This window comes from Aulonocara stuartgranti, assembly GCF_965226115.1.
Source record: "Aulonocara stuartgranti genome assembly, chromosome: 11".
NCBI lineage: Eukaryota > Metazoa > Chordata > Actinopteri > Cichliformes > Cichlidae > Aulonocara > Aulonocara stuartgranti.
This window is the reverse complement of record NC_138947.1, coordinates 34,046,344-34,054,495: the sequence shown is the minus strand read 5'-3', so window position 1 is coordinate 34,054,495 and position 8,152 is coordinate 34,046,344.

Sequence of the window (8,152 nt, the reverse complement as noted above, 5' to 3'; positions counted from 1 at the left end):
ACTCAAAAAACATCTCTAGACCCAGCAGTCTTAGCTAATTATAGGCCAATCTCCAACTTTCCTTTCATATCAAACATCCTTGAAAGAGTAGTTGTCAAACAGCTAACAGATCATCTGCAGAGGAATGGTTTATTTGAAGAGTTTCAGTCAGGTTTCAGAGCTCATCACAGCACAGAAACAGCTTTAGTGAAGGTTACAAATGATTTTCTTGTGACCTCTGACAGTGGACTCATCTCTGTGCTTGTCCTGCTAGACCTTAGTGCAGCGTTCGATACTGTTGACCATAATATCCTATTAGAGCGATTAGAACATGCTGTAGGTATTACAGGTACTGCACTGCAGTGGTTTGTATCATATCTATCTAATAGACTCCAATTTGTACATGTAAATGGAGAGTCCTCTTCACACACTGAGGTTAATTATGGAGTTCCACAGGGTTCAGTGCTAGGACCAATTCTGTTTACACTATACATGCATCCCCTAGGCAGTATCATTAAAAGACATAGCATACAATTTCACTGCTATGCAGATGACACCCAGCTCTATCTATCTATGAAGCCAGATAACACACACCAATTAGTTAAACTGCAGGAATGTCTTAAAGACATAAAGACCTGGATGGCCGCTAACTTTCTGCTTCTTAATTCAGATAAAACTGAGGTTATTGTACTCGGCCCTGAAAAGCTTAGAAATATGGTATCTAACCAGATTCTTACTCTGGATGGCATTACCTTGGCCTCCAGTAACGCTGTGAGGAACCTTGGAGTCATTTTTGACCAGGACATGTCCTTCAATGCACATATTAAACAAATATGTAAGACTGCTTTCTTTCATTTGCGCAACATCTCTAAAGTTAGAAATATCCTGTCTCAGAGTGACGCTGAAAAACTAGTTCATGCATTTATTACTTCCAGGCTGGACGACTGTAATTCATTATTATCAGGATGTCCAAAAAGCTCGCTGAAAAGCCATCAGCTAATCCAAAATGCTGCAGCAAGAGTACTGACAGGGACTAGAAAGAGAGAGCATATTTCTCCTGTTTTGGCTTCCCTTCATTGGCTTCCTGTTAAATCCAGAATTGAATTCAAAATCCTGCTCCTCACATACAAGGTCTTAAATAATCAGGCCCAATCTTATCTTAAGGACCTTGTAGTACCATATCACCCTATTAGAGCACTTCGCTCTCGCTCTGCAGGCCTACTTGTTGTTCCTAGAGTATTTAAAAGTAGAATGGGAGGGAGAGCCTTCAGTTTTCAGGCCCCTCTTCTGTGGAACCAGCTTCCAGTTTGGATTCGGGAGACAGACACTATCTCTACTTTTAAAATTAGGCTTAAAACTTTTCTTTTTGCTAAAGCGTATAGTTAGGGCTGGACCAGGTGACCCTGAATCCTCCCTTAGTTATGCTGCAATAGACATAGGCTGCCGGGGGATTCCCATGATGCATTGAGTTTTTCCTTTCCAGTCACCTTTCTCACTCACTATGTGTTAATACAGCGGTCCCCAACCCCCGGGCCTCGGTACCGGTCCGTGAGTCGTTTGTTACCGGGCCGCGAGAGTTGATAGTTGAGGCTCAGGTGTAGGGATGGGTATTGATAAGATTTTCACGATTCCGATTCCATTTTCGATTCTGTTTAACGATTCGATTCTTTATCGATTCTATTATCGATTCTTTATAAGAAAGGAGAACACTAAATTCGATTAGCTTGGAACTTCGTTTTATATCTTCTCTTTGAACAAGATAGAAATTTAAGAGCAACATGGCCTTACAAACCCAACAGTGAGATCTTAAGAGATCCACAGCCTACGGCTCTTCAATGGGTGTCACAGGGTCCCCAGGAAAAAAAATTGTAAATGTAAAATAATAAAATAAATATTCTTCTGTAGCAATAACAAAGTGTAACATAAATTATTCAGTAGCAATTACACAAGAATATCCAGTAATGTCCCTGCCTACAATTAAACACATTCACTTACCTAAAATCGGGGCATCTGCTGTGGTAAATGGGTTCAAGCCTTTTACCACAAACTTAGTCACTGCTCTGTGACATTCGTCTATCCTGGCCTGAAAGGAGACGCTACCAGTAGACTGCAGCGAGAACTGGCAGCATCTCAGCCAGACTCTGTCTCATCATGGTCACCTAAATGCACAGTAATGGCAGGTTTTGTAATAAGGCAGATCACGCTAACATAATATGCACTGTTAGTTGATTATTTACCTGCCGCATTAACGGGAGAGGACGTGCAAACGTTACCGCTGCTGCTGGGTTGAGATTCACGAGCGGAATTAAAAACACGACATTCATTTAAGGTTATCACGTGTTTTCTGAGCAAATGCTTTTGCATATTCGTAGTGTTTCCTCCCTTAAATTAAATATCTACTTTGCAAGTATTGCAAGTTGCCCTGTTGTCATCCGTTCTCGTAAAGTATAACCAAACTTTTGAGCATTTGAGCCGCTTACGCGCCGTGTTTACTGCCAGGTAAATGACGCTCCGCAACGTGGTGACGTCATTCGGGGCGACTGGAATCGATAAGGGAATCGTTTGCAAAAATGGCAAACGATTCCAAGGAATTGAAACAGTGGGAACCGGTTCTCAACAAGAACCGGTTTTCGATACTCATCCCTACTCAGGTGTGAAATGTATGGTTTTCAGGATTTTTATCATTTTTTTAGCGTTATTTTGTTATCGTTTTTATCGTTAACTCGGTTTTCCTGGGTCTTTTCACGTGTGTTATGAATAAATCTTCTTTTTTACGGTACCGGTACTTAGGCCGGTCCGTAAAAATATTGTTGGGCATGAACCGGTCCGTGGCGCTTGGGGACCGCTATGTTAATAGACCTCTCTGCATTGAATCATATCTGTTATTAACCTCTGTCTCTCTTCCACAGCATGTCTTTTATCCTGTCTTCCTTCTCTCTTTGGGGTCCTTAGGGACTAGTAAAGCGCTATATAAATACAGGCCACTCTCACCCCAACCGGTCACAGCAGATGGCCGCCCCTCCTCCCCCTTGGTTCTGCCGGAGGTTTCTTCCTGTTAAAAGGGAGTTTTTCCTTCCCACTGTCGCCAAAGTGCTTGCTCATAGGGGGTCATATGATTGTTGGGTTTTTCTCTGTATCTATGAAGCCCCTTGAGGTGACTTTTGTTGTGATTTGGCGCTATATAAATAAAATTGAATTGAATTGAATTGAATTGAATTGCGGACTAACCCTGGGACATTTGTGGCCCCAGTGCATGTGCCCTATCTGCCTTGTTGGTGTCCTTGATTTTTAAAAGTAAAATGTCTTATTATGCTATAAATAAAGCCAGAGAGTGAAATCTGTGCTGATCCTAATACAAATACCTGAAGACAAAGTGCCTTGGTTGTTTTCGATTGTTCTTTTCATTAGACATAATAACTACTCAGATCTCCTGGACTTTTTTCTTTCTTTCTTTCTTTCTTTCTTTCTTTCTTTCTTTCTTTCTTTCTTTCTTTCTTTCTTTCTTTTCATTCCTGAAGACATGCACATCTTCAGGAACAAAGCTACAACCCAGATGACATTGTCAAAAGTGTCTTTAACTTAGCTTTGAGAAAAGGTGGACTGCTGAATGAAAGTAAGATTTGCATTTGGTTTGGAAATCAAACTCCTCGACCAATACTTAATATTCCTTTTCCATATTTTCTAACACACACACACCAACAGATATTGTGTATATATAAATGGTGAATGCTCATATCGAACATGGGCCAAGTTTCAAATAATGAGGTCAGTATATGTACAAGGAATCCCTGCTCCAAGCACAGAAGTACCACCCACCTGCTATTCAAAACTTCTGAGGAGCAGCCAATAAGACAAAAGTTGGCTCAAAGAGAGGACAGCTAAACTGGCATATTTCAAATGGAAGATAAATTGAAGGACTGCACCAAGACTCAGTATAGGATAAATAAGCATATTTTCAGCAATGAATCACACAAATTTGCTGTAGTCCACAAATTAAAGTATGGAGCTGGAAATAAACATAATTAGCTCTCTTTAAGGGACTAAAACATCTCTAGATTGTATTTTGAATAGATCATGAGTGGTCCATTTTTTTAGTCATTTGCTATAATAAAATCCCCCTCATAATGTAGTCAAGAGTTGCCAAGGCCATCAACTGAGAATCTATCTGCAGCCGTGGTTTTTAAGATGCGGTACTTTTTAAAATACACACAGTGGGACACTGCCATAGACTGGTGACCTGTACAGGGTGTACCTTGCTCAGTCTGTGACAGCTGCTCCAGCCCTTCATGACCCTGAATCAGATACACCATTAAAAAGGGGGTGGATGGATTGACAGGGGATCAGAGGTATGGTGGACTGTAACTAAATAATTAAATAGAAAAAAATTAACTGTAAAAATAAATCTGTTAGGGTGCCTGGGTTCGTTGACCCAAAATTTTGAGTTTTACATTATTATTGAACTTTGATTTTGCCATTATTTATCATTTCTAGTCTTGGTTTCTTAGAGTTCTGTCTTCTGGTTTCTGTCTCTGTGTTACATAGTTGTTCTGTCTCCCCCTGTCTGCTGTATCCCCTCGTCAAGTCCGCGTTGTCTGTGTTATGTTTCCTGTTTTACTTTGAAAGTCCATGTCTCATGTTAATGTATCTGGATTTGCTTCCCTTGTCTCGCTACCCTTATTTGTCCCAGCTGTGTTTCTCTGTTGTCTCCCATTCCCTGATGGCTCTCTCTGGGTATGTAAGCCCTGAGTTTTTTTTGGTCTTTGTTGCGATCTCCCTCATCCTATGCTGTGTGTTCTGTTTGGCTGCCTGTGTAAGTTTCTTTTGGTATTCTTGCTTTTGTTATATTTGTGTTTAGCGTTAAAGCTGTTTTGAGTTCACACTTTTACCTCCAAGTGTCTGCACATTGGGTCCACAGTTCCTACACAGCACATGACAAAATCATTGTGTAAAAACAAAACGCTGTCTTCTTTATTGACCATTTACCGTCAAACACATTTCAACTATAAGCTTTCTTCAGTGCAAACCAAAGCCACATCCCCAGATATAGAACCATGGGAAGTTTAAACACTAATTAGTGTGAATGCTTGAAAAGTTAAATCAGAAGAGCAGGCTGTCTTTACACTGTCACCACGTCCATATAATAAACTCCACAGGCATGAAAAATGAGAATTCAGTAGACATGACATATGTGAGTGAAGTTGGCCCCCCCACCTTCTTCAAATCCAACAAAAGTGGTATCAAACGTTTGTGCTGGTTTGTGCTGCAAAAATTGTCGTTTGTGCTGCTATCATTTTAAAGATATTAATGAAAATTTCTAGAGGTCATCAGAGGTCAACCAGCCCCCCCACATTAATTAAATCAAACAAAAGTGGTGTCAATCAACTGTGCTACGTTTGTGCTGGTTTGTGCGGCTTCTGTTTTAAAGATATTAATGAAAATGTAAAGGTCAACCAGCCCCCCCCCCCAAAACACACACACACTAATGGAATCGAACAAAATTGATGTCAAACATTTGTGCTACGTTTGTGCTGGTTTGTTCTGCAAAAATTGTCGTTTGTGCTGCTATCATTTTAAAGATATTCAAGAAAATTTGTAGAGGTCATCAGAGGTCAACCAGCCCCCCCCCCCCCCACATTAATGGAATCAAACAAAACTGGTGTCGATCAACTGTGCTGTGTTTGTGCTGTGTTTGTGCTGTGTTTGTGCTGCTGAAATTGTCGTTTGTGCTGCCTCTGTTTTAAAGATATTAATGAAAATGCAAACGTCAAAAGGTCAACCAGCCCCCCCACATCACCCAAATCAAACAAAAGTTGATGTCACAGGTTTGTGCTGCAAAAAATTTTGTTTGTGGTGCTATTATTTTAAAGATATTAATAAAATTCCATCCATCCATCCATCCATTTGCTTATCCTTTTAAGGGTCGCAGGGGGTGCTGGAATCTATCCCAGCTGTCATAGGGCAAGAGGCAGGGTACATCCTGGACAGGTTGCCAGTCTGTCACAGGGCCAACACACAGGGACAGACAACCATTCGCACTCACATTCACACCTATGGGCAATTCGGATTAACCAATTAACCTATCACCACAAGCTGCATGTCTTTGGAGAGAGCCCGGAGAGAACCCACGCAAACATGGCGAGAGAACCTGCAAACTCCACACAGAAAGACCCTGGCGTGATGGTGGAATTGAACTCAGGACCTTCTTGCTGTGCGGCAACACATGAAGAAATTAAGAGGGGCATGCCAGTAGGTACGTATCAGTTTATAATTGGATAAGGTGTTTTGAGCCATTAAGCATGTGAGTGAAGTTGGCCCCCCCCACCTTCTTCAAATCCAACAAAAGTGGTATCAAACGTTTGTGATGGTTTGTGCTGCTAAAATTGTCGTTTGTGCTGCCTCTGTTTTAAAGATATTAATGAAAATGTAAAGGTCAAAAGGTCAACCAGCCCCCCCACATTAATGGAATCGAACAAAATTGATGTCAAACATTTGTGCTACGTTTGTGCTGGTTTGTGCTGCAAAAATTTACGTTTGTGCCGCTATCATTTTAAAGATATTCAAGAAAATTTGTAGAGGTCATCAGAGGTCAACCAGCCCCCCCCACATTAATGGAATCAAACAAAACTGGTGTCAATCAACTGTGCTACGTTTGTGCTGCCTCTGTTTTAAAGATATTAATGAAAATGTAAAGGTCAAAAGGTCAACCAGCCCCCCCACATTAATGGGATCGAACAAAATTGATGTCAAACGTTTGTGCTGGTTTGTGCTGCTAAAATTGTCGTTTGTGCTGCCTCTGTTTTAAAGATATTAATGAAAATGTAAAGGTCAAAAGGTCAACCAGCCCCCCCCACATCAATGGAATCAAACAAAACTGGTGTCAATCAACTGTGCTACGTTTGTGCTGGTTTGTGCTGCCTCTGTTTTAAAGATATTAATGAAAATGTAAAGGTCAAAAGGTCAACCAGCCCCCCCACATCAATGGAATCAAACAAAACTGGTGTCAATCAACTGTGCTACGTTTGTGCTGGTTTGTGCTGCCTCTGTTTTAAAGATAGTAATGAAAATGTAAAGGTCAAAAGGTCAACCAGCCCCCCCACATCAATGGAATCAAACAAAACTGGTGTCAATCAACTGTGCTGTGTTTGTGCTGGTTTGTGCTGCTGAAATTGTCGTTTGTGCTGCCTCTGTTTTAAAGATATTAATGAAAATGTAAAGGTCAACCAGCCCCCCCACATTAATGGGATCGAACAAAATTGATGTCAAACGTTTGTGCTGGTTTGTGCTGCTAAAATTGTCGTTTGTGCTGCCTCTGTTTTAAAGATATTAATGAAAATGTAAAGGTCAAAAGGTCAACCAGCCCCCCCACATCAATGGAATCAAACAAAACTGGTGTCAATCAACTGTGCTGTGTTTGTGCTGGTTTGTGCTGCTGAAATTGTCGTTTGTGCTGCCTCTGTTTTAAAGATATTAATGAAAATGCAAACGTCAAAAGGTCAACCAGCCCCCCCACATCACCCAAATCAAACAAAAGTTGATGTCACAGGTTTGTGCTGCAAAAAATTTTGTTTGTGGTGCTATTATTTTAAAGATATTAATAAAATTCCATCCATCCATCCATCCATTTGATTATCCTTTTAAGGGTCGCAGGGGGTGCTGGAATCTATCCCAGCTGTCATAGGGCAAGAGGCAGGGTACATCCTGGACAGGTTGCCAGTCTGTCACAGGGCCAACACACAGGGACAGACAACCATTCGCACTCACATTCACACCTATGGGCAATTCGGATTAACCAATTAACCTATCACCACAAGCTGCATGTCTTTGGAGAGAGCCCGGAGAGAACCCACGCAAACATGGCGAGAGAACCTGCAAACTCCACACAGAAAGACCCTGGCGTGATGGTGGAATTGAACTCAGGACCTTCTTGCTGTGCGGCAACACATGAAGAAATTAAGAGGGGCATGCCAGTAGGTACGTATCAGTTTATAATTGGATAAGGTGTTTTGAGCCATTAAGCATGTGAGTGAAGTTGGCCCCCCCCACCTTCTTCAAATCCAACAAAAGTGGTATCAAACGTTTGTGCTGGTTTGTGCTGCTAAAATTGTCGTTTGTGCTGCCTCTGTTTTAAAGATATTAATGAAAATGTAAAGGTCAAAAGGTCAACCAGCCCCCC